At 49.7% G+C, this 25,223-nt stretch overlaps 1 non-coding gene and 2 pseudogenes across 1 annotated transcript; all 3 read left to right on the top strand.

Moving 5' to 3' along the window:
• Window positions 1-25,223, top strand: part of LOC135372822 (piggyBac transposable element-derived protein 3-like) — a 90,538-nt pseudogene that overhangs the window by 55,139 nt on the left and 10,176 nt on the right.
• LOC135372945 (U2 spliceosomal RNA) lies at window positions 4,640-4,797 on the top strand (annotated as a pseudogene).
• LOC135372924 (U2 spliceosomal RNA) lies at window positions 9,029-9,223 on the top strand. Its single transcript, XR_010416177.1, has one exon. It is a non-coding gene; the product is annotated as a U2 spliceosomal RNA (small nuclear RNA).

Raw genomic sequence — 25,223 nt, 5'->3', positions numbered from 1 at the left:
CGCTCGTGTCGAGCGTGGGTTTTTTGTTTTTTCTCAAAAACTAACCTACAGATTTTCAAAAACTTTATATATTCGTGAACCGGAATGCAAGAGCTATCGTTGGACACCTAGATCGTCGATCTAGGTGCGCTAGGTCAAAAGTTAGAAATCACATGGTTTGTGATTAGGGTTAACAGGCTGTTGTTGATTTTATGTAGATTATATGAAAATTAACGGTCGCTGATCAGAAAAAACGCTCACCGGAAGGTCTTGAGATGTTTACACACACATAATGAGTCTTTGAATCACTGAGAAAGGTCCAAAAACCACTACACGAGGAGATTTTCACAGAGCAAGTGCAGGAACGATCGTCGAACCATTCGTGCGGAGGCAGGTGCCGCGACCGTGACCGGAGCGAAAGATGGACGTGCAATATTTATCGCTTCTGGGCCTTTTGACTAAGTGTAGTCCTTTGTTCGCCACAGGCCTGAGTGTGTTGGCACCGGGTACGCCTTTTCGTGTACCGTCCTTCTCAGGACGATTAGGGTGGGAAGCGCCAGGACGAGGCCCTACTCAGGGTTTGGTTTATTCCCCCCGCCCAGAGCAGCCACAACTCACTGGAGGCTTAGCGGTCTCCTGAGGGCTGCCTTGGCTGTTTGGTTTATTGCCCCCTCGGGACGACACTGCCCTTTTCAGTGCAAATCCTACGAGGCGAGCGGTACTAAGTAGGCGGTCCGTGCCTACCGTCTTCTTCAGGGCGTTGAGTACTGGCAGAGGAAGTGCCCAAGTGGTTCCTCCAACGCAGCCCGCCAACGGGATGGTGATCGACGTCACTCCCGTCGCCCGCCAAGATGCGAGGACCTCCCCTGGTCTCTTTGAAAGTTGCACGGACCACAGACCACAAACGCCGGACGGCACGCACGTCAGACTGGATGCCACGGATCATGGACACTGGACTGAAAACTCCCTGGTCCATAGACCACAGACGCCGGGCCACGAGTCTCAACTGCAGCCTGGAGAGAACCCTTGCGTGCGTTTACAGCCGCAGCTTCGCAGCCTTCTACACTGCGAGGTATGACCGGCGCTTATGTCCTCCGTGAGGACATCGGCCCTAGGGACTGCCTCTGAATGCGTCCGACTGGCTGGCGGAGACACTACCCGCGAAGATACTCGCAGCTGCCAGCTTTCCAGTGAAGACACTACCCTGACCGTGTATTTCCTCCTACCCGATACAGTTTCACCTACTGTGAGGAAGGGTGCTCCATTTCCTACCGTTCATCGACGTACGGATATCCCAGCGAAGTTTCCTAACCAGACACCTCGAGCGGGACCATATGAGATCCGGATTACCCGAGTAACATACTTCTGTGCCGATTGCGGAGAACTCCTCAACTCAAGGCCTACATCCCACAAGTGCAACCAGGTCCGCAGTCAACCAAGTCTTCCGGGGAGACGAAGGTTTACCCACCGGTGCGAAGAGTGCAGTGACACGTTTCCCTCTAGAAATGGACTAGACACACAGTGTCACACAGGAGAGAACGTGTACGAGCCTCACGCAGAAGCCAGCAACGGAATGAGGATGTTGCAGTCTTCGAAGCCCCTGGCACACGTGACGCCGAGGAAGCAGACGCGCAACATCAAGCGCAATCACAAGCAGAACGGGAAACCCAAAGTGAAACCAGCCCTATGCGAACGGTGTCGCCTCTCACGCAGCACACCGAAGTGCCACCTGAAGACGGATACTCCGCCTACACGGAACACGACGCCGCTTCCATATATACCTCATCTCAACCAGTAAGCAAGGATGAAGTCGTGTCCTGCAGCAACAACGACCCTGCTACTCCCACTCAGCATGTCATTCCTAACGAGGCAGAAAACCCATCGATCATCTGCCGCAGGACAGAATGATCGCTGACATAAGACCTAATGGAGAAGATTTTCCAGCCCTGCAAGAAACCCCTGACGGCGATCTCCTAGGGCATTACATCTCTGCTCTACGCGAGATCGCGCGATGTCCTTGCAGCACAGAAAACTGGGAGAAGTTCTTATTCATATTAAGGAATGCCACATCTACCGTTCAGGAAGCTGCCAACATCCCTCGAGCCACAGACCGCGCCCCAAAGAAACGACGTATAAACCCCAGCGACTTACGAGAGATACAGCGATTGTACCGCAGGAACCGCCGTCTTGCCATCCGAACTATCACCGAAGACGCTGCCCCATCTTGTGGTATCCCAAAAGAAGATCTCGAAGCGCATTTCTCCAGCGAGTGGGGTCCAAGCACAGCTCCTCTGGACATCCCCCTTTTGCGCAAAAGGGGAGACATACCCGTTGATTTAAGCTTCTTTACTCCAGAAGAGGTACTGCGTAAGGGAAAGCGATGCGAAAACACGACACCCGGCGACGACCGCATTACTTACAAACACTAGTTGACTGTAGACCCCGAGTGCAAATTCCTTGCTGCCACATTCAACGTATGTCTTCAATTCAAGGGCATCCCTGAGGAGTGGCGGTCATCACGGGCTGTGCTGATCCCGACGAAAGGAGATCATGACGTGGTGACCAACTGGAGACCGATCACCATCACCCGCACCATCAACAAGCTGTTCACGGGCTGTCTAGCGGTCCGGGTGCAAACGTGGGTTGCTGCTGGAGAAATCCCCTCAAAGCGCCAGATGGGTTTCCTTCCACACGATGGCGTATTTGAACATGGATACATTCTGCAATCCAGGCTGAAAAAGGCTCGAACAACGCGGGGTGACCTATGCGGCTTTCCAATGCGGCTATGTGCGGCTTTCCTGGACTTCAGCAACGCTTTTGGCTCGGTACCCCACAACGCCATCTTCGATGCAGTAGAGAACAGCGGTGCTGGCGCTGGATTCGTCGATCTCATCAAAAACCTGTATAGAGACAATGAATCGGTGGTATTATCATGTGAAGGCGCCACAAAGGTCATACCCGTGATGTCCGGCATCCGGCAACGGTGTACTCTGAGTGGTCTGTTGTTTAACTTAACGATTGATCCGATCGTCCGAACCGTGCAGGGGGACTCCAAAAAACACTGGCTTACGTCACTGGCCGACAAGCCAAAGCCCCTACAAGAAAGGATCTGCTCCATAGAGCCAATCTCTCGCTCACTGGGTCTGCAACTTAACGCTGCAAAATGCAAGAGCCTGCATCTCTCCGGGAAACAACCAGTAGGTTTACGGGACACCAGGTTTTCCAGGGACACCAGGTTTGTGGTACGGCCATACCAACAGTGGAAGAATTTGACCCTGTAGGCTTCCTCGGAAAACCAGTAGGTTTTCACCTTCTGAAAGACACTACAACCATCGACAGGATGCTACAACTGGGCGAAAAATCATGTCATCCATGCTTGCTCTTTGGTAACGTATCGACGCCTTGGAAACATTCCATAAATTCCATACGCCGCCCTCATTTTCCATATGAGATGTGGCAACATCGGAAAGACAGAATAGACTCGTCTGGATAAAGCCCTGCGCCACATGATAAAAAGCTCACTGTACCTACCTTCAAGTGCAAGCTGCAACTATCTACGCGGCAGCCTACAAGCGGGTGCCTGCGGCATCCCAATCACCGCTGAGGTCAGCGATCTTTGTCGCATAGACTCAGCATTCAAGTTGCTGTCATCCCGGGATAGCGAAGTCACACAACATGCGCACGCGGAGATGCAGCGTGCGATCACGGAAAGATTGGGCAGGCAGTGCACAAGAAGCGACATGGAGATGTCCCTGGCCGGAGACACGGAGGGAGAATATCGTACAACATCTAACCCCATCCAGAGGCACCAGAGGCACCATCATTGCCACGACCCGGCCCCGTTCTCGCTTGATGGCAGTCTTCCGCAAACAACTCAATCAGTCAAGAGACTGCGACCTACAAGCCCTCGCAAACCAAGGGAAAGCAATGGAGTGTGTTGCAGCAGACCGTGCAAGCTTGCACTTCATCAGTAACGGCGACTACACCAGATTCGCCGATTGGCGATTCATTCATCGAGCGAGACTAAACCTTGTGCATCTGAACGGAGCGAAGCCGTGGTCCACGAACGACAAACGATGCCGCACCTGCGGTTACCAGTCGGAGACCCTGCCCCATGTTCTCAACAACTGCATGAGGAACTCAGCCTCGTACACCTAACGCCATAAAGACATCGTGTCCAAGATAAAAATCGCGGCTGAGAAAACATTCTCACTGAAATGGGGGAACCAGGCTGTTAGAGACACCCACCTGAGACCGGACCTCAAGACTGACTCAAGGATAAACGGCTATCATTGTTGACGTCGCCATCCCGTTCTAGAATAGAGCAGACAGTCTGCAAGCGAGGCGCCGGAAAAAAAGAGCAGAAAAAAGAGCCAGTGAAACAGTACCTGCTACAGCGGTTCAACAGAGTCAACATCGAGGCCGTGATCATCGGCTGTCTCGGATCTTGGGACCCCAATAACGACAGGCTTCTCAAGCGGCTTTGCTTCAACAGTTACCTGAAAAAGCTCAAGAGACTTGCAGTGTGGGACGTGCTTCCACGCCCACGCGACATCTACTACAGCCACATAACCAAGAATCACTGAGAAGCACATGCCTTGCAATGAACTCAATTTACGACTATGCAACTTGTAAATAGTAACGCAAGCGCTAACTTGCTATATGTTTGTAAATAATGTCAATAACATTAAATAAATCTGTTCTTATCAGCTTAATATCTGATACGAGCTTTATTTGGACTCACGATATTAATCTTATTTTTGGCCCGAGGCAGTGTGTCTGAAGCTTGCCTCGGCAAACACAGTGGAGACAACCACTGGGAAACGTCGTCCGTCCGTCCTGGTATATCCGGCGCCTGATATATGTTGTGCCTGCGTACAAGGGAAAGGTTTTAGTAGAGCAGCTTCTGCAGTATCGTAGCCCCATACACTACGGCTGAGGATTGACAGCTATTTCCTGTGTGAGGACGGCGAAGCTTGGAACTCTGCACTCCACCGTACATGATTATCCCCAGACAACAATGGCCTCACATCACGTTGCAGTGGAGATTGACTACACCAGTGATCCCGAGTCATCCGCAGAGTCTTCATCACGGGAAGGCACACCTGAAGCATCTGCTGATCATATCCACAGGCAGCCGTGTGTCAGTGGCCCAGTGCCCCCGTTTTTTTATTTGTCCTCGGCAACCCTGTCGCTCTCAGTTTTCTGCCGGTGCGTGGACTGCACAACGTCATTCGTTGGAGCGACACCTTGAAACGGTGCACGGCACCTGGATCAAGAAAACAATCAACATTTGCATCGCTGCCACAGTGATCTTGGAATTCGTCCTTCAAACCATGGTGAAGTATGTGGGCGGGCAGCAATTAGGAGCACTGCCACGAACTTTAATCACCAGTGCAACATGTGTGAAAAGAACCCGTCATCAAAAGGTTTATCAAACCATGTGCTGTGGCATAAAAGGAAAGAAGCACGTCAGAGGTTTACCTGAAACGGGAGCTCGCAGCGTGTTGACGAGCCATCGGCAGACTTGGCTAGCACTCAAGAAGAAACACCCTCTGGCACGTGGCTGCCAGAAACAGTGCTCCGTAATGAAAGCAGTGTTACAGAGAACAATGACAACACACCGATGAATGTGCATCGAATTATCTCAGCGACCGATGCAGACCCCACGTCGTGCGAACATACACAAGCGACCAACCTTTGTGAGGAAGACAGCATAGACAGTACTGCGCTATTCCCAGAAATAGAGGCCCACGAAGGTTTAAACGCAACGGCATATGATGGGCACACCATTTCTACAGAGAGCAATAATATCGAGCAATATGCATCGGGCTGTTTCCTGGATCGAGGCAGACCCCATATCGTGCGAACAGACACAAGCGCCCAACTCCTGTGAGGCAGACAGCATAGACAATAGTGGACCTGTCGCTTAAATAGAGGCCCATGAGGGCTTACAACGGCACATGATGGGCACACCAATTCTACGCGTGCCCACATAGATAATGAGGCCACATTAAGTAACGTTTAGGATAGTGCCACTCGACGCCTTGAGATGGATCTGGTGGCACTGAGCCCAGTAGACAATGATAAGAGTTCCACAGACGCTGCTGAACCTGGCGACAGACAACCCAGCTGCGGACATCCGAACGTTCCTAACGAACTCTTACCAATGCAGTGTCTGAATGCCCACAAAGTAGAAGTCAGGGCATTCCTACGCGAACCAGTCTCAGACGAAAACTGGAGAATGTTTGAGGCAAGACTTGACGCAGCTACCAAGGACCTGAGGACAGCGCTTCATATACCCGAACCGAAGGATGATACCCGTCCAAGGAAAAACATCAATGCTGATGATGTGCGGCAGACACTGAGACTGTATAGAAGGTATCGCAGACAAGCCGTGCGACTAATCACGGAAGGCAAGCACACCTCGTGTAGCATTCAGCGAGTAGAAGTAGAGAGTCACTTCAGAGAAAGTGATAAAACCCCAGTGCAGGGGGCACGGACAGACGAAACACACACTTGTGTTTCACTGTCTTTCGTCTGTCCACACACTCTGTTTCGTCTGTCCGTGTCCCCTGCACTGGGGTTTTAGCGTTTTTAGAACGTATACCACAAAACAGCCCGGTTTTTATCGCTTTTAACTTCAGAGAAGTCTGGCGGGAAAAAAGTGTCCATACGGCTATCCTTACTCATCGTGATAAAGCGGATGAACAGCTACAAATGAACCCTTCTTCGCCAGGAGAAATAAAGAAAAAGGCGCGAAGATGCGAAAGCACAGCTCCGGGTGACGACCTTCTCACGTATGAGCATTGGCTGTCTGCAGACCCTGAGTGTGAATTCCTCGCCGCTGTGTTCAACATGTGCCTCAAATACCGACGCATTCCTGCCACATGGCTCAGTTCAAGAACCATGTTAATCCCTAAGAAAGGTGACCCTAGTCTCATCCAAAACTGGAGGCCGATATCATTGGCAAGGACAGTGGACAAACTATACACGGGTTGTTTAGCTGTGCGTTTATAAAGATGGCTTCTCGATAACAACGTGCGCAGCATGTGCCAGAAGGGGTTTCTTCCCCATGATGGTGCTGTTAAGCACAATTTCGTCCTTCAGCAGCACATAGACACAGCCAGACCAGGCGATAAGGACTTTTGTGCCGTCTTTTTAGATTTCTCAAACGCCTTCGGGTCAGTTTCTCACGTAACGATTTTTGATGCTGTTCGTAGGAGTGGTGCGGGAGATCTATTCACGGACATCATCCGCGATATATACGCCGATAATGCAACCGCGGTGATAACAGCTGAAGGACCGACTGAGCCCATACCTATGTGTTGAATTCGCTAGGGCTGCCCACTTAGAGGGCTACTATTTAACCTGGTAGTAGACCCAATTATTCGCAATATACAGCTCTCCTCATCAAGTGGTCACAATATTTTGGCATACGCAGATGACCTTACACCGATGGCAGACAGCCAAAATGCACTACAGTCCCAAATTGACCAAGTCGCCGAGCTTGGCAAAAGAATCGGCCTAAGCCTCAACGCCTCCAAGTGTAGGTCAATATACATTTCTGGGAAGCAACCAGTTAGAATTCGAGACGTGGAGTTTATGGTGGAGGGAGCACCCATAAGGAAGATTTGCGAATTCAAGTATTTTAACTATCTGGGCCGTCCTATCGGCTTCAGAATATTCTATGACAATGGCGAAATTCACGAGGCGATTCGACTTGGAGAGAAACTGATGAACTCCTGCCTGGCGCCTTGGCAAAGGATTGACGCGTTAAAGACGTTTTTATATCCGTCCTTGAACTCTGCTATGCGCACTGGTGTGCTAGGAAAAACTGACTGGACCCGCCTAGACAATGCTCTACGCCCGCTGATCAAGCAGACACTGTACCTGCCAAATTCAGCTTCAACAGATTACCTCTATGGCAGCAGCAAGGCGGGAGCGTGTGGGATCTCATTGGCTCCTGAAATGAATGACATACGCAGACTTGATAGTGCATTCAAGTTGCTCACATCACGGGACCTCACCTGACCTGACGGGACCTCAACCTCAGTGGAAACAACCAAGATGACTTCAGGGAGCGCTCTAACCATTTCAAAAATGTGTGGACTGAGGCCAGAAAGCCCTCAGCACGGCTCGGAGTTACATGGGAAGTAGAGGACAACGACGTATCACTCTCATGCGGCGCACAAACCATCACGAGCACCCAACGCATGAAGCTGATGTCCCTCATTACCAGCGTAACCCTCAACCGCGACCAACATTTACGTGAACTTCCAAGCCATGGCAAGGCAATGGACTGCGTATTTCGTGATAAGGTCAGTTCACACTTCATCCGCTGTGGTGACTTCACCCGCTTTGCAGATTGGAGATTCGTGCATAGGGCGCGCCTTAACCTCCTCCCTGTGAATGGAGCACGCCTCGGAGCACCTAAGGATGACAGCCGCTGTCGACGATGTGGTTTTGCCAATGAAACTCTTCCGCATATCATTGACCACTGCATGACATATTCCAACTCATACCGAACCCGACACAACAAGATTATGGAAGGGCCAAAGGCTGCAGCACATGGCAAGTACACAGTAATAGCGGAGAATACAGCAGTCGGCGATACAGCTCTGCGTTCTGATCTCGTATTGTGCAGAGGGGAGGAGGCCATCGTAGTCGACATCACTATTCCCATCGATAACCGCTATGAGGCATTGTCTGCTGCACGGGCTGAGAAACACTCAAAGTACGCAGTGCTCAAGCAATATTATCGACGATGATTCAGCCGAGTGTCAGTGGAGGCAATTGTATTGGGAGAGCTCGGAAGCTGGGACCCCGAAAACGACAAGCTCATGAAAAAACTTTGTAATAAGTCTTACATGAGGCTCTTCGAAAACCTGTGTCAGTGATGTTATTGCTTCGTCACGCGATATCTACGTTGAACACGTCTCCGGTACGCCAGTAATATGAACAAAGGAAATGTGAAACTCTACATTGTATTCGTCAAAACGCTCCAAATGAGCTGTGATGCAGAGTGCATGATCAAATTGTAAACATTTTCATTTTTTTGTAAATAATGTCGAAAACATGAAAATAAATTCCTGTTCTTATCAGCTTAATATCCGGTACGAGCCCTATTTGGACTCACGATATTAATCTCATTTTTGGCCCGAGACAGTGTGTCCGAAGCTCGCCTCGGCCCTGTCAGGGGTTGCCCTGGTATTCCACTCCCTCCAGGTGCAGCCCACCCGTCTCAAATCAATAGAAAGAAAAATTCGGAAACAGCACCAATAAGCATTAGCCATGATGACCAGAGACAGGCAAAACAGGGAAACGTAGAAACAACACCAAGCAAAGCAGGGAACATACAGCAGACATAGTCACAGAACAAGTGAAGGCAACCACTGGGAAACGTCCTTTCTGGCCACTAGGGTACACATCCATTCATTCATTCACTCACTTATTCATTCATTCATTCATTCATTCATTCATTCATTCAATCTCTCACTCTATCCATCTATCTATCTCTCTATCTCTCCCCATCCCTTGCAATTTCCAATCAATCATTTCTATCTCACGGGCCGTGATGCCTAAGTACTAACACCCTAGTGTTCAGTACCCATGTACCACGATGCCCAAATTGGCGGCGTGCCACGCGCGGACGTAGAAGGCGAGACTGCGACAGAAGCGAAAAGGAGGCGTGCAGTCTATATCTCTCCTCGGCCTTTTGGCGGATGCAAGGGAGAAAGAAACACGAGTCCCGTCCACTAACATGCGCATTTAATGCGGTCAGATCATCATCCTAGTGCTTCTTACACGCACCATATCATGTCGAATATGGCGACGTGACACCCGCGGAGACAGGTGCCGTGACCGTGACCGGAGCGAAAGATGGAAGTGCAATATTTATCGCTTCTCGGCAGTGTTTCTGAAGACGACGTATTCTGTGCTCGCTCCGGCCTTGACCGGTTATTTTGTGTTTTCTTTGCCTTGATTGAGTAAGTGTTCGTTTGTTCGTGTTCATTTCTTGTGTGTTTTCTCAGTGCAGCCTCACAATGTGAGGCGTGTAAAGTGCATACCGTCGGCGGTTGAGCCGCCTCTGACTTATGGCTAGCCGGCCTTTAGCGTTCTCTGTGACACTGCCACCAAGCGTGTCACGGGTAGATTTCCTCTTTCCACTAGTGAAGATGGCAGGAAAAGTTGTCAAGGGAGGTGGGGCATGCGACTTGATTTGTAAAGTCAAGGGCTGCTGCTGAAAAGCTGAAAGCCCTTGGTTCACTTACAGTGAAGGGCCGCGTGATTGAGTTGGTCTCGCTCGAGTCCAACTTGGTCACGGTGACGGTTATTTCAGAACCGGACCGCATTCCCGATACCGCGGTAGAGATTGCACTCACGGAGTATGGGCCAGTTACCAAGGCGAGCCGTGAGACATTCCTTCAGAAGGAATCGGAAGGAATCGAAACAGGGAACCGTCGTGTTCTTATGGAAATGCGATCCCCTTTTCCGAATTTCATCAGCGTACGCGGTAAGCGCTTGACCATCAATTATGATGGCCTGAAGCTCGTGTGCATGCGTTACAACGCGGAATGTCACTTTAAGAAGGACTGTGTGGCCCCGCTTTGTACCCGCTGTGGTGAGGTTGGGCATGAGAGTTGCGATGCCTTGTGTAGGCGTTGCGGTGGAGACCACGCAGTGTCCGAATGTTCAGCCGCGACGTGCGCTTCCCGTGTTGGGACTGGTCGCGTGCCACCGAAAGCACCCATTGTGCCGGCTGTGCAAGCGGCGCAGGCTGCCAGTGCGGACACCCCAACCGTAGTTGTGTCTCGTGAAGATGAGCATTCCGTTCTAGAAGCTGTTAGTGTGGCGGCTGCGAATGAACGTGGTGTTGCTGACCCTACACCGGACACAGTCGTGGCGTCTCCCGACAATGCTTCTCCCGACAATGCTTCTCCCAGTGGTGAGGTCATTGTCAAGGGAGCTGCTGTAACTCATACTCAGGCAGTGGTCGCAGTTAGTGACGGGGATGCTGGTGGTGATACTGGAGTTGGCGGTGATGGGGACAGTGTAGCGTCTTCTAGCTCCGACAGCTTAGTTATTGACCTAGAGTTAGATGAGGAAGGTGCAGTTGCTGACGCGATGGATTCCATGGAATCTGCAGCGAAACGGAAGCGCCAAACATCCAAGGGACCTGCAGTGCGAGATTCCTAACTAGCGTGTTCGCGTCCTCAATCTTTCTCTAATGTCCCTGTTCATTCTTGCCACACTAAATGTACGTGGGTTCAGCAGGGAGGTGAAACAGTTAGAAGTTATCGACTGGGCAAGGTCTGCTCGCGTAGACATCCTTCTCCTGCATGAAACCGGGTCGCTATTCGGTCGGGCTATAGTGTCTTTAGAGGTTTCGCATGGGCTCAAGGCGTTCTTTAGCTGTGGTTCGTCCCACAGAGCTGGCGTGGGAATTTTTGTTTTTCAGTCGTTTCGGGAATCTATCAGGTGGTTCGACACGGACACCGAGGGAATGGTGGTGTCTGTCCAGCTGGAACATGAGAGTAAAACACTGCGTGTTGTCAATGTTTGCGCCCCCGTGCGCGGCGGTGAGCGCTCGGATTTTTTTTCGCAGAATTGACACGTTTTTTTTTATGGAAATAATAACTTAATTGCTGCAGGCGATTTTAACTGTACGATAGACCGCCAGCACGGCCGGCAGGCGAACAGAGAGCTGGAGCTCCTGCTGAACTCGAGAGGTTTAATTGATACTTGGTCCCACGTGCATGGTAATGCATATGAGTTCACCTGGGTTAACACATGTGGCCACCACGGCCGACTAGACAGATTTTATGTCTCGCAGGGCTTGGCAGACTTCATCTCTAGTTGTGCGACCCGACTTGCTGGGGATCTTACAGATCATCACGGCGTTCTTTTGTCCCTATCTGGCCTGCTCAATTTTCGATCTGGTTGTTGTTTTTGGCGTCTGAACGTGTCCTTGCTCGAGGATCCCGAAATTAAAAGTGGTATGCAAGATTGGATATCGGAACAGTGTTCCCCACCCGATTTTGGGCCAGATCACTGGGAGGCTTTGAAGCAAGGAGCAGCACAGCGTCTTCGGTCTTGTGGGAGACAGCGTGCGCCTGAACATCGGCAGTGTAGAGATGCACTCAGGCAGGTATTAGCTATTCTTCGCCACCCTGGCTCTCGCAGCCATGATACTGCCTCTGAGATAGAGGATGCGCAAAGGCGCCTTGCGTCTCTTCGTATGCACACCTGACGCAAGTTCGTAGCGCAAAGAAACGTCGAGCGCTGGTGTCGGGAAGCTTATTGCTCGCGCATGCTATGTGGCGCTATGTGGCGCCCCATTTCCATCGCAGGAACTCTCAATAAGCTCTCAATAAGCACAGGCTGCCTTGCAACGCGACTATTACAATGGATCATCAGCGAGAAGATCCTCTCTCCATGCCAAAAGGGATTCTTACCCCATGATGGGGTGTATGAGCACAACTATGTCCTTCAACTACGCATGGACCACGCGCGCACCACTGGCGGAGAGTTCTATGCCGGATTCCTTGACTTTTCAAATTATTTTTGGTCTGTGCCGCACGAATCCATCATCCAGGCAGCAACATGATCAGGTGCAGGCGATGCCTTCATCGACATAGTGCAGGACCTGTACTCAGATAACACTACACGAATCCTGACCGCAGGACCCAGCACAGAAACCATCGCTATGCAACGTGGCATCAGACAGGGTTGCCCCCTCAGCGGTCTCCTTTTCAACCCGACCATCGACCCAGTCATCAGGACTATACAAGGATCCTGTGACGAGCCATAATCCTATCCTATGCGGATGATTTGACGCCTATCGCGAAAGATCAGGCGAGCCTCCAGCAATCCATCAACATTATAAATCAGATGGCTAGGACAGGCGCCCACAGCTCCCCATAGAGCCCATAGTTTGAGATAATTCAGGCAACACTGGACATACGACCAATGAAAATGCGTCGTGATGCCTAGCAGCCAACCAATCAGCAACCTCTCCGTTTGGCTCGGCTTTCGGCCGGCCCTGGCTGCAATTGACTTCTACTGGTTTTCATACCTGGCGCCCGTTATTCCAAAATAACTAAGACATTTTGATAGGCTAAATACATATTTATTGGTACAACGTATAAACTCAAATGTTTGACTCATATATTCACCGTGCGTACAGGACGTTTCGTTCCTTGAATAGACAGCAACCAAACCAAGTTCGAACTTGCAAAGCACACACACAGTCTACTTCTAGAGGCGAGCGAAGTCTACGAGCGCGTGCGTTTCACAGATGAGCATCTTCTTCTCATTCTGGCGATGCACCGTAGGTCACACAGTCACGGGAAATACTTTTGTCGTTACGAACTCTCTCTTAGTCACTGTATCTGAAAATGCGACAGCGCTCGGAAGTGTTCCTGAGGCGTCAGCTCACCAAGCATTCCAGTTCCGACCCGGCAAGAATGTCCGTAGATTGACACTTTATCGGAGGTCAGTACATGGCCAGAGTCATTATAACTCACGAACAAACCCGCGCATACACTTCCTCTTTTGTCGTTGTGGTCAACCGACATCGGCGAGCCGCGGAGACGCAGCGACCGTGCTTGGAGCTGCCCGCCTGGCTGACTGCCCAGATTGCCCGCGAAAAGTGAGCTGTCAGATATTTCGAAACTTTATCAACCAATCCCGGAGCGCGCATCCTCCTTCGGCCAATGGGCATCCGTCATGATGCCTGACGATGTAATACCACGTGACTGTGACGTGATTTTATTTTTCTACTGCCGCAAATGCGGGGAGCTGTGGAGGCCCAGCTAGGATATTAGGCCTTCAGCTAAACCCACAAAAATGCATGTCCCTCCACATCTCAGGTACGTCGCGAGTGGGACTACGTCGCACCCAGTTCTTCATCAAGGAGGAGCCCTTCCTCGAGGAACCTGAAACCTTCAACTACCTTGGAAAACCAGTTGGATTTTCCATCATCCACGATGATTCCAACATCCACGTTGTCATCGAGAAGCCAACAAAACTCCTTTCATCAATGCTTCCCCCATGGCAACGTCTGGCTGCTGTGAGAACGTTTCTGTTCCCCTCACTGAACCACGCCATGCGGAACGGGAACCTTGGGAAGTCTGAATGGGCAAAGACGGGCAAAGCTCAAACCCCTGCTGAAGAAAACACTGTATCTCCCAAGGAATGCCACTAACGGCTACATCTATGGCTCCTCCCGAAGAGGTGGACGTGGTATTCCCCTAGCATCCGAAATCAGTGATATCGCGAGAGTTGGCGGCGCCTTTAAGCTCATCACCTCCAAAGACCCCATAATCAGAGCTATGGCCAAACAAGACCAAAGAAGGTGGTGCTAAGTAAGAGATCAGTAAAGACATGAAGATTGGGGTCCATTGAGGCTGTATGGTACCATATAATTGAGTATACCAGTTGATTTTTGGCCGTGTGGCATCCGGCATCCGTCAGTCGAGTCCTTGACATGGGTAGAGTAATCACGACATGAACAGTGATCAAGTATTGCCTGCACCGAACACAAGCGGAGAATGGTTTCACCAGTAAGTTCCTTGGAAGTTCCAATGTTCCATTTTTTTCCTTTTTTGCATGTGTGTGTTAACTCATTCCAGTATTTGGAAGAGAACCTTTTAGCTGTGCACTCCTCTTGCACGTATATAAAACTTACTTAGTAGCTGTGATATACGATCTTTTCGCTTTGTGCGCCAATTCGTACGATTGTGGAATGAATTAATACACATGCAAAAAAAAAAATGAAACGAACAATGGCACATCCAAGGAACCTGCTGCTGAAAGCATTCTCCGCTTGTGTTCTGTACAGGCAGTACTTGTTCACTGTTCATGTCGTCATTACTCTAGTCATGTCACCGACTCGACTGACGGATGCCGGACGCATCAACCATATGATACCATGAAGCCGGAATGGACCCAAATCTCCATGTGTTTACTTATGTCTCACTTAGCACCACCGCGAGCTGGCTAAAAGTTTCGTAAGAGCGCAAGATGGCCAGCTTGATGAGCGCTCACTGCACAACCATCGGGTCTCGAAGGAGGCAAACATGTGTTTGCAACCGTTATTTGCTCTTCAATAATGCGACTACATACGGTAAAATGAACTCTCCCCTATCAAATAAGACGCTCTTCAACATGCTCCGGGCCTTACGAGGGCCGTAATGTTTGCTTAAAACGACATAGGTTTTCGCCAAGTACTGCATCTTTGGGGGGCTCTGCACCCCATAAATTTCAATTTCGTTAGAAAAGATCAATGTTCTGTTGCTTTCGGAGTCATAAAGAACCACTAAAAACTTCACATAAAATTCTACGGAGGGTCGAGCGGCACCTCTGGATCACTTGGCGTGTAATGGCCCAGCGATAAAACCCCAGTGCATGGGACACGGACAGACAAAACACAGACGAAGCACTGTAACAATGAATCAACAATGAATAACTTCGCTCGAGATTGCAGATCCTACCGATCGCTTACGTGCTCCCGTTGCGGTGGCCTCCACTTGTCCCTCCTATGCGACATCCAGCGCAGCCGCTCGGCCGCTACAGTGCAGGGCAGCCAAGCACGCGGTCCGCGTGGAGCGCGTTCGGACCACACTCATGACCACACTACCACTTCATTGAATGCCTCTGTCACCACGGTCGCCGGCAGTGGCACAGCTACGCCCCACGTCCTTCTACAGACTGCCCGAGCATGGGCCCAGGGACGCACGGCCTCTCGCATCGTTCGTATAATGTTCGACACCAGGGGGCTTAATCGCTTCATCGGTCGTTACAAGCTAACGAGAGGCGGGAAATTCAAAAAGAAGGGCAGGAAATTTAAAAAGGTGGGCGCGTGATAAAACACGTGCACGGCGCTCTTCGCGCGATACGTGAAGGCCGTGGTACACGTCACGCGCAATGTGTCACGTGCCCATCTTTTGAATTTCCCGCCACTCGTTAGCTTGTAACGACCGTAACGACGATGAAGCGATTAATCCCCCAGAAGTCACCGCACCTACATCCGCCGCGACGTGTCGAGAGCCCTCGGTTGCGTGGTGCTCGGGACCGAAGACATTTCCGTTTATTCCTTCGGGCGTAGCACAATTCCGTCCATGCTTCAATGTGTTCACGTCGCTTTGCGCCTCAGAAGTCAGTATGGCGGCCCGACGAATTCGCTCGAAGCTCTTGCGGTGCCCGACCTTTGTGCACTAGAGGATGCCCGCACTACTAGAGTGGTGGTGGACGACTTGAAGCAGCTTGGGCTGGACGCTGCTGACGCGCTACCTGACGGAGTTCAGAACAGTGCAGAGATCGCCATCCTCATCGGCTCGGACGCGAGACTAACCGCGGTGGGAACGTCCCTTGGCTGGGTCCTTCACGGCCCATATCCCCACTCCTTGCCGCAGGTACCAGCGGATTCGCCAAAAACCACAACCCTGGCCCTGACATGTGTAACCATCGACAGTCCCGAGACTGATCCAGCCCACATGTGGATATTGGAAACCATAGGCATTGTTGACGACCACAGACGACCTGGCGATGAAACAGCCAGATCTACCTGACAGCCTCGAAGTTCCGGACGTCCTCTATTACCTACCCCACCATGGGGTCATCCGCAAAGAAGCAGTAACGACTAAGCTTCGTGTCGTCTTTGACGCCTCTTCCCACGTCAAGGGAGCAGTATCGTTAAATCAGACAGTCCGGAAGGGACCGAATCTCAATGCGAGCCTCCTGTCCCAGCTCATTGCTTTCCGCTGTCATCAGATCGTTCTAACGGCTGACATTCGTAAAGCCTACCTCCAAATACTTCTCCGACCCGAAGACCGTGATGCCTTGCGTTCCCTCTGTGTAGCCCAGCCGACCACACCGAACGGTCCGGATCTTGAAATCCAAGAGTGGCTCATGACCAGGGTCCTCTTCGGCGCGTTATCTAGTCCTTTCTTGCTCGCCGCCACACTCCGGTGCCACCTCGCTAGCGTCGCCGCACGCTATCCGCTTTCTGCCGAACGCCTTCAGCACAGCTTCTACGTCGACGACTTAGTGGTCGGAGCACCGACAGAGGAAGACGCCCTCCGACTATATTACGACGCCTATGCCATTCTGGCGGAAGCCGGTATAAATCTCCTGAAGTGGGCTTCTAATTCCGTAACCCTCACCCAGCGTTTCATCACAGACGGCGTGGCGTACACTGTTAAATCCAGAACACCTTTTGGGGTGTAATTCACACATACCATAACTGACTCCATTTTAGGTGTATCTTAACACCCTTGGCCAGCCTTACACCCTCCCAAAAATTGTGTAATTATACTCCTTTTTTTGATTACACCCCAGGTACCATAACTGACTCCTTTTGAGGTGTATATCAACACCCCATTGCCAAATTTACACCCTACTAAGAGGGGTGTAGATGAGAAATATGTGTGCCTGAAAGAAAATGCAGATGGAAAATAACGATATGTGACACTTTATTTGCATAGTCTCATAAAATTCTAACACAAATAAGTTGATACCACTGCCACGAAAGCACACAGAGATGATAGTACTTGTAAGATGGCAATACTGGAACCAGATGGATGCCCGCTCATGCACAAGACCACAGGGTTTCAGGACATGTGCCAAGATAGCTGACATATTGATAAGGGAAGACTTTCCCTTCTCAGGTACGCGTATGTTACAACCATAATGAACGTAGCATAAACAGTACTCTGTATGCTGCTGGCAAATTTTTAAAAAGCAGTTGTGCGGACTCCTATCCAACATCCATTTTTTCAGAACTTCAAATATAGTTAAATGTGCTTATTGTGTTAGACATTCACTTGAACAGCGACGTAAAATTTCCAAAGCAGTGCCCACCTGGAGGCACGGTGAAACCAAAAGTCATATCTAAGTCAGTGGCTAAGTGGCTAAGTCAGCTCTGACTAAAATAAATACTCAATAAATAAGAGAAAGTCATACATGTCCTATTAAGAGGACATATCACATACGTCTCAACTCAAAAATGAACTTTTTTCTGCGATAGATGGCGCCACAAGTCGGAGGAGTGAGGAGGGCCCTCACTCCTCCGACTTTGTAAGAAGTCCATCGCGTCTCTGATTGGAGGACACGACAAGCCCACGTGACAGGCGGAGACCTATGAGCTGGGTTGTGTTTCCTTTATTTTTAGATTTTCTCCTTTCCCCGATTTGCTTTTGCGCGGTGGATTTCGTTGTCTCGCGTTTGCTGTTTACGTTTTACTGGCATTTCTCGAACATGCCGTGTGACTGTCGCGTACCGCCGTTACCACCTCGCTTTCTCGTGGATGAAGATTGCTCTGATCGGTAGCAGCGGGCTAAAGCTTTTCACCCGATACGCAGAGACTGTCCGTGGAGGTGTCTATTCGTGATATAGTAATCGTAGTTTTCAGTTTTCGTGGTGTCACAGGATCACGTGTCCCTGAGAGTATCGTGGGACTCCAGTTGAGCTGAATAGCGATTTTTGTCAGAGGCAGCAGTATCCAGAAAGGACGCGGGGTTGTCGACGGTCATATGACACTGCAACATCCCGTTGCAAAACATCCCTGCTTTTCTTGCCAGTGACACTTACGCTGTTGAACCATGACGTTCGTTGCTGTCGATTGGTGTCGTGAAAGCGCTCCCATTATTTCATAGTAGAACTCAAGGCCGGTGCGCTCGCACAGGACTGCTAGCAAATTTCGATAGGGTTTCGCACTCCCCTTTAGAGCATTGCGCGGGCCTTGTCGGGCCGGGCTTTACGTTTTTCGCACGTGCCCGTGCCAGGTTCGGATTCGACAACACATGGTGCGGCATGTACGTCAACAGACTTCATGAGACTCGACAGCTGAATGTTTGTGTCGGGTCTCGGTTCTTCTTCTACATAGGGGTTAGGAGATGTCAGCCAGATGGCTACGGCTTGCTACTCAAAATTCCACACACATGCACTCACACACGTTGGGGCCCACAGGCGTGGTGGGCGCGTTTGAACAGCAGAAGGAGCGTCCTTCAACAAAGCCAGAGAGGAGCAACCGCGTACACACGACACCGCTCTCTCCGTGAAGCAGAGTGAGACGCTGATCAAGAGGAAAGCCGAAGTGCGGAGTTTTCAGGCGTAGTGCAGGCAGGGTTCTGCACGACACGCTCTATCCTGCGGTGCGGATCCCGGTTTGGAGTTTCCCGCGGGTAGCGGGTCGGTTGCGGGTGATATTATTGACACCCGCGCGGGTAGCGAGACTGTTGCGGGCAGCGTTTTTGGCACAAGCACTGCTGGCGGGTCGGCCACGAACAAGCAACGGCTACAGCAACAACAACGAAGAGAAAAGATCATACCAAATAATAAGTAAACAAAGGCGCCGCAGCCCCTGCTGGTCGGGTCCGGTTGGGTGTGGATTTCATTTTCTGGTAGAGCGCGGGTGGCGGGTCTTGTCAGAGGATTTAGGGGTCGGGTATGGATTTCACCCTCAAATAATGGGTTGCACGTCATACGGTCCAAGTGCCCATTTCGTCGAACTACCAAGTGTCCGTCTGGCTTACGCGAACATTTGGGAAAACAAAATGCGTGATAGCGCTTTTCTATAGAAACGGCTGTCTTGTCCCCCGTCCCGAGTTTCTTCAGCTATCAAACAAACCAAACAGTGCACGTATGCACAGGTCATGCGCATTTTGGCACTGTAGTTGCCTCTTGAGAAGGGGTAGAGCACTGCATGGGCCGGATTTTTAGGCCCGTGCCCTGCCCATACACCAATATTTCTATACTGAGGCCCTATCCAAACCCACCTCTGCTCTAAGTGTTCCCCAGGCTCGCAGCGGGCCCGATGGCCAGTCCCATTTGTCCATTCCAATTTTCTTTCTGTGTTGTCGGGAAGGATAGCTCCATAACATACCCGAAAATCGTGCCAAAATTTTGGCGGCGATTTTGAGTAAATGGCCGCCGGATTTGGCCAATTTCGTGATACAGTGTGCGTGCAGACGGCAGGTATCGATTTGTTACTTCCTTCACTGTATTGTTGTTACTTTTTTATGGGGTTTAATGCTAGCCGGGCCTTCCTCAACCACGATAAAAATTTCATAATTCCAAGATAAAGCAACCTGTCTTCCAGTCTGTTCAGGCTGACGTGTTGAATTGTTTGTCTGAATATTCGATATTTCGGACGCGACTGTTTATCATAGTGTAGTTTGCATCAATTGCGGACTATCCGATTCAAAAATAAAAGAAAGTGTTTATTTCCGCGGCAATCGAACTATGATTTCATTTTCACCGTCAGAGATCGCAGGCGAATTTCCATCCTTTCCGCGGTGCATATACAGTTCATAAAAGGAAGCTTTTGACCGCTCGATAAATAATTTGTTGTTTTTAGTGTTTAAACATATGATCGTCCCACTACAGCGAAGGATTCTTAGGAATACATGCAGAATGCTCATCACAAATAAATCCGGGTTTGGGTAGCGTGCCGCGAAATCTTGTGGCAAACGTCCCCACCCTCACGGTCATCCCACTATATTTGGTTTTGCTGGTCCATAAGGCCCTAAACCAATGTGCAAAACACCACAAACGCATTTGATTTTATTTATATTTTTGCATGCGATGGGTTTGTTGTGTGGGCCCCGTCACATAACATCCGCGTCTGCACGAGCGGGCTGCCAAAGGCTTGGTGGTCGCGTCGACCTCAGCGAGCAGACGACCAGACAGCTGTGGAGAGGAGGACTACGCAACGGCGCCAACTGCGTCTCGCGCACGCCACAGACGCACGCATGGTTCTCCCTTGCAGCTTCTTCGGAGATCAACTGACTTTGCAGTTCGCCGCACAACGCATTGTGATCCCAGAGAAACGTAAACGATGAAAGGCGCGTTGGTTGGCAGTAGCCAGCTGAAGTTTATGACGCGCGACAGGCTGTTCGTAGACTCTGACGTGGAAATCGTCACTTTTAGCTATCCCGGAGCTACAGCGGCCCGTCTGAGAGAAAAAATCCATCGACTGCACCTAGCAGCAGACTGGATCGTCATGTATATCGGTGGCAACGATATCCAGGATGGGAAGAGTGCCGCAGCTGTTTTGCGGGAAGTCTCAGTAAGTACAGATTGCAACGATTTCAATCTCTGTGCTGCTAAAACCCATTTCCTCTGACACGCCAGGGAAGATTCATTTCCATGAATGGTCTTCTTTCACAGGATACCGTTGAGGTGGCGAAAGGCTACGCGGAGCATATATTCCTGTATAAGCTGATGCCACAGACAAGGCGGCCTGAACTTTCTGGCACAATTCAGGGATATAACGCGATGCTGCGCACGATTCCAGCTGTCCGTGCCGGTGACGCTACGGTGTTGAGCATTGACGTGAGTAGTCGCTTCTCGAACGCTAACTCTGGAACTTCCTGGTGGTCATGGCAGGTATTTTATAATGCTCGTTAATTTTGGAAAAACAGTGCGACAAAAAGTAACTGGGGCTACCTTTGTGGTGCTTGAATTACAAACAGTTGATGGTCTTGATGCGGTACCTGTTTGTAATTCAAGTATCACAAAGCTAGTTTCCAGTTGCTTTTTATCGCGCAATTTTTCCGAAAATAAAATGCGTACGAAGTACTGGCACATGCCTACCAGGAATTCCGGTTTATTTGTATTGCTGTCTTTGTGAAGTGCTGTTTGCAAAAACATTCCGTATATATGTTCAAATATCTTTTCCAGCACAAGGTCTTTACCAGGAACAAGGAGGTGAAAGAGGGGATGCTTTCACGGGATGGCTATCACATTTCGACGGGACGGGGGTTATCGTGCCTAGCAGGCATCCTCCGCACAGCCCTCGTGAAACGCTACGGACCATGGCTGAAAGCACCGGGTCCGCGTCGTGGCATCGTACTCAAGCCAATGGAGTCGTGTGAAGAGTGTCGTGCTAAGGGACACCCCACGAGTGCATGCAGGCCTGTGCGCTCACCGTGGTGAACGCTCACCATTTTAGCCGCCATGTCATGACGACACAGAACGATGTTACCACTGTTACCTGCTGTATTATAACAACCACGTCATCTGATCCCCAATCCTATGCTCACTTCTGTCAGCAGCAGCAACGTAGTCAAAGCTTTTTCTAACCTGTTCCTCCTGCCATCGCATACTTTGTCCCATGATTAGTGTACAAATGGCCCACATCATACACAAGACCTGCCCGATAAAATTTTGTAAACAACTATCATCATTCCGATGGAAATTTTGTAATGGCTTCATGCCGTCTGCCAGCTTCCGGCTGGGCTGTCTGCTCGTTACCCTAGGCACCCTGAGACCAGTAGTTTCCTTAGAAGTTGGTCCAGGGCACATATGCCCCCCTCCCCGTGATATTTCCTGGAGCAGAAACTCTAAACACAGCGAGGTGGTGCATGATAATGCGTGTGAAATTTGAAATTGAAAGACTACTGCATTGCTTGCCACTATGAGTGCGAGTCACTGATGCCCACTGTAGCCTGAATGAGATGGCTGGGTATTTTCCTACGGGTGCAACTCGTGCAATATATTTTGGTTAATAAAATATATTATGCTTCATAGCAAGCTTTTCAAGAGAAAAAATGTATTTCTCCTCAAATTCGTATTGTGGTCCGTACAGATGTGTTTGCAGTGTTCCCCCGGTCTCAAGTTTTTCTTCAGATGAAATCTGGTCAAGGTGACCAATAGCCATTGTTAGTAACCACTGGTTCACAGATTACTGCAAGCAGAAAATCCTAGACAGCCAGCACCCGAAAGATTAAAAAGAAATCAGTAGCACGTGTTCACTATTGGTAGATTGGAGATATTTTATTGAAGAACGCAGCATGTATACATCGTCACGTTTTCTGCATTACTTATGCGTATCAGCTCATGCTTGTAGCCTCAGAATGTTCATTCGTGGATACAGTATCCAACAGCACATTTCATCATTGGCGATGTGGCATACACACATAATGAAGTACCATACAGTCCGCTGCATGTAGGCGCACTTTGACATGAAGGTCTCGCACATACGGCATCAACATATAGCATCCTGGTGGACAGAGCCAGGTTCATAATATGGGAATAGTAAAAACTTGGAACGTGTTACTCAGCAACGAGTTTCCTTTTTGAGCAATGAAGTAGCAACTGATAGTTGCTTTTGCCATGCTTGTCAGTTGGCAGCTAAAGCCTCAGAGTGTGTGTTTATGGAAAAAAAATGTCCAACAGGGCACCATTCATCATTGGCCACATAATGCTGAACCAGGTACAACACTGGCAAGGGCAGGTGCTTCATAATCAGGGAGAGAGTAGGAAATTTTCAAATGACAGGTAAAGACAGTAACACTTAGGAAGTTTGACCTTTGGGCGTCTGGCCATCATATTTGCAGTAGTACTGGATACCTGAATCTGAAAATACAATTTTCATATGTTGAAATGACACCCAAGTAAAGGCAAGATGGCAAGAGGACGTAACGCAGAGCGACATGTTGGGATGTTGCTCGTGCTCAACAATGCGGGGAACTGGCGACAGTTGGGAGACAGCTCTGCACAATGATACTTACCGACCTTGTCAAAATATCAAAATGGATTCATACTCAGGATGTCGACATCTGAACAGGCTGGTGGAGCTTCAAAAGTGCTAGGAATACCATTCATGTTTCTTTCCACAATTTTCATACACTCAAGCAAAGGTAGAATACCGTGATGGCCTCACACATATAGCATCAACGTGTGGACGTGTTTCAACCATGCCTGGGAAGAACGACGGTTTGGGGACAGCTTTGCTATATCTTCATAAACTCAAGCCAAGGCAGAATACCATGATGGCCTCACACATGTAGCATCAACGTGTGGACGTGTTTCAACCATGCCTGGGAAGAACGACGGTTTGGGGACAGCTTTGCTATATCTTCATACACTCAAGCCAAGGTAGAATACCATGATGGCCTCACACATATAGCATCAACGTGTGGACGTGTTTCAACAATGCCGGGGAAGACGGTTCTACGGTTGGGAGATTGTGCACCATTCTCATACTTAGATCCTCACGTGCTGATGGCTGGATTCAGATTTCACACTCTTACGCCATGTTTAAAATATGACAAGCATCGCACGACTAGTCTGTGGATTTATACATAGAAATATATTAATATAAATATTTAGGAAAATTGAAAAATATGCACAGATATGCACAGTAAAAATGGAAAAAGGTAACTTAAATATGAAACACAAACGTGAAGATATGCAGCCTGAGCCAAAGTCGAAGACATGTATATGGAAAAACATTCAGTAAATTATGAAGCAAAATGGATGAATATGCATTAAAACACTTGGCAAAGGTGGAGCCGCACAAACTAAATGACACGTAAATCCACAGTCTAGCCATAATTACAGAACAGCGGCAGGTGAGTTATCTTTACCAGTCTTCCGTCTCTTTCTGGATGAATCGCCCTGATTGGAAGTTGTTTTGGCGGCATCACAGAGCGAGGCAACCTGATGGTCACTCTTCTTGTTATCTCTGAGCTGCAGCCCACGGGACTGACGAGGGTCAACCAACTCCGGTAGAAGGCTATGCGAGTAGAACAGTTGAAGGTGGCCAATCATTTTGCTCCAGAAGCCATCATTTCTCTCGATCTTCTGGACAAAAATTTCCTCGCCAGAATATACCACAAAAAGACAAAACTGACGTCGAGTGATGTGGAGCTGCACCTGATAGTGGTAGTCATGGTTTTCCTTCAACGAAATATTACCAGAGTTATCAATAGTGCAAAAGGTGATTTTTTTTGCCCGCACTCCCTCCACAGGGGTAAGGGGCCGAGCCGAATAAGGGCACTTCACTTCCACGACAGTGTCATCACCAACAAGCCCATCAGGTGTTGCAGCAAGGTATGCAAACTCCTGATCAACAACAAGGCCGCATGGTGAAACAGTCACCCCTAACTCATCCTGCAGCTTAGCAATTGCAATGGGCTCAGTGTCGCGACCATATCGGAGAGCCTCAGTGTCAAAATGACCATAGAGCAAGGAACGAACAGTACTTGCACTGCTCGTTGCATCTCGCATCTTGCATACCTTGCCAAAATTAGAAGCGGTGAGTCGCTTTCGCCTCTCCTGCATCCACAAAGTTCTCCCTTCTTGACCTCGAGTATCAGCCTCGAGCTGCTCCGCATCTGGTTGGGAGAGCACAAGGGAATCCTTGTACGCCGCAGCAGCTTCAACATAGTCATCGTGGTTCATGTCTGGAGCATCCACTATGGAACCATAGTGGTTGTCGCTGGAAGCACGCT

The sequence above is a fragment of the Ornithodoros turicata genome, unplaced genomic scaffold (genome assembly GCF_037126465.1).
Source record: "Ornithodoros turicata isolate Travis unplaced genomic scaffold, ASM3712646v1 Chromosome17, whole genome shotgun sequence".
In the NCBI taxonomy this organism is placed as follows: Eukaryota; Metazoa; Arthropoda; class Arachnida; order Ixodida; family Argasidae; genus Ornithodoros; species Ornithodoros turicata.
Note: the sequence above shows the minus strand (reverse complement) of the source record. Positions and strands in the feature narration are given on the sequence as shown.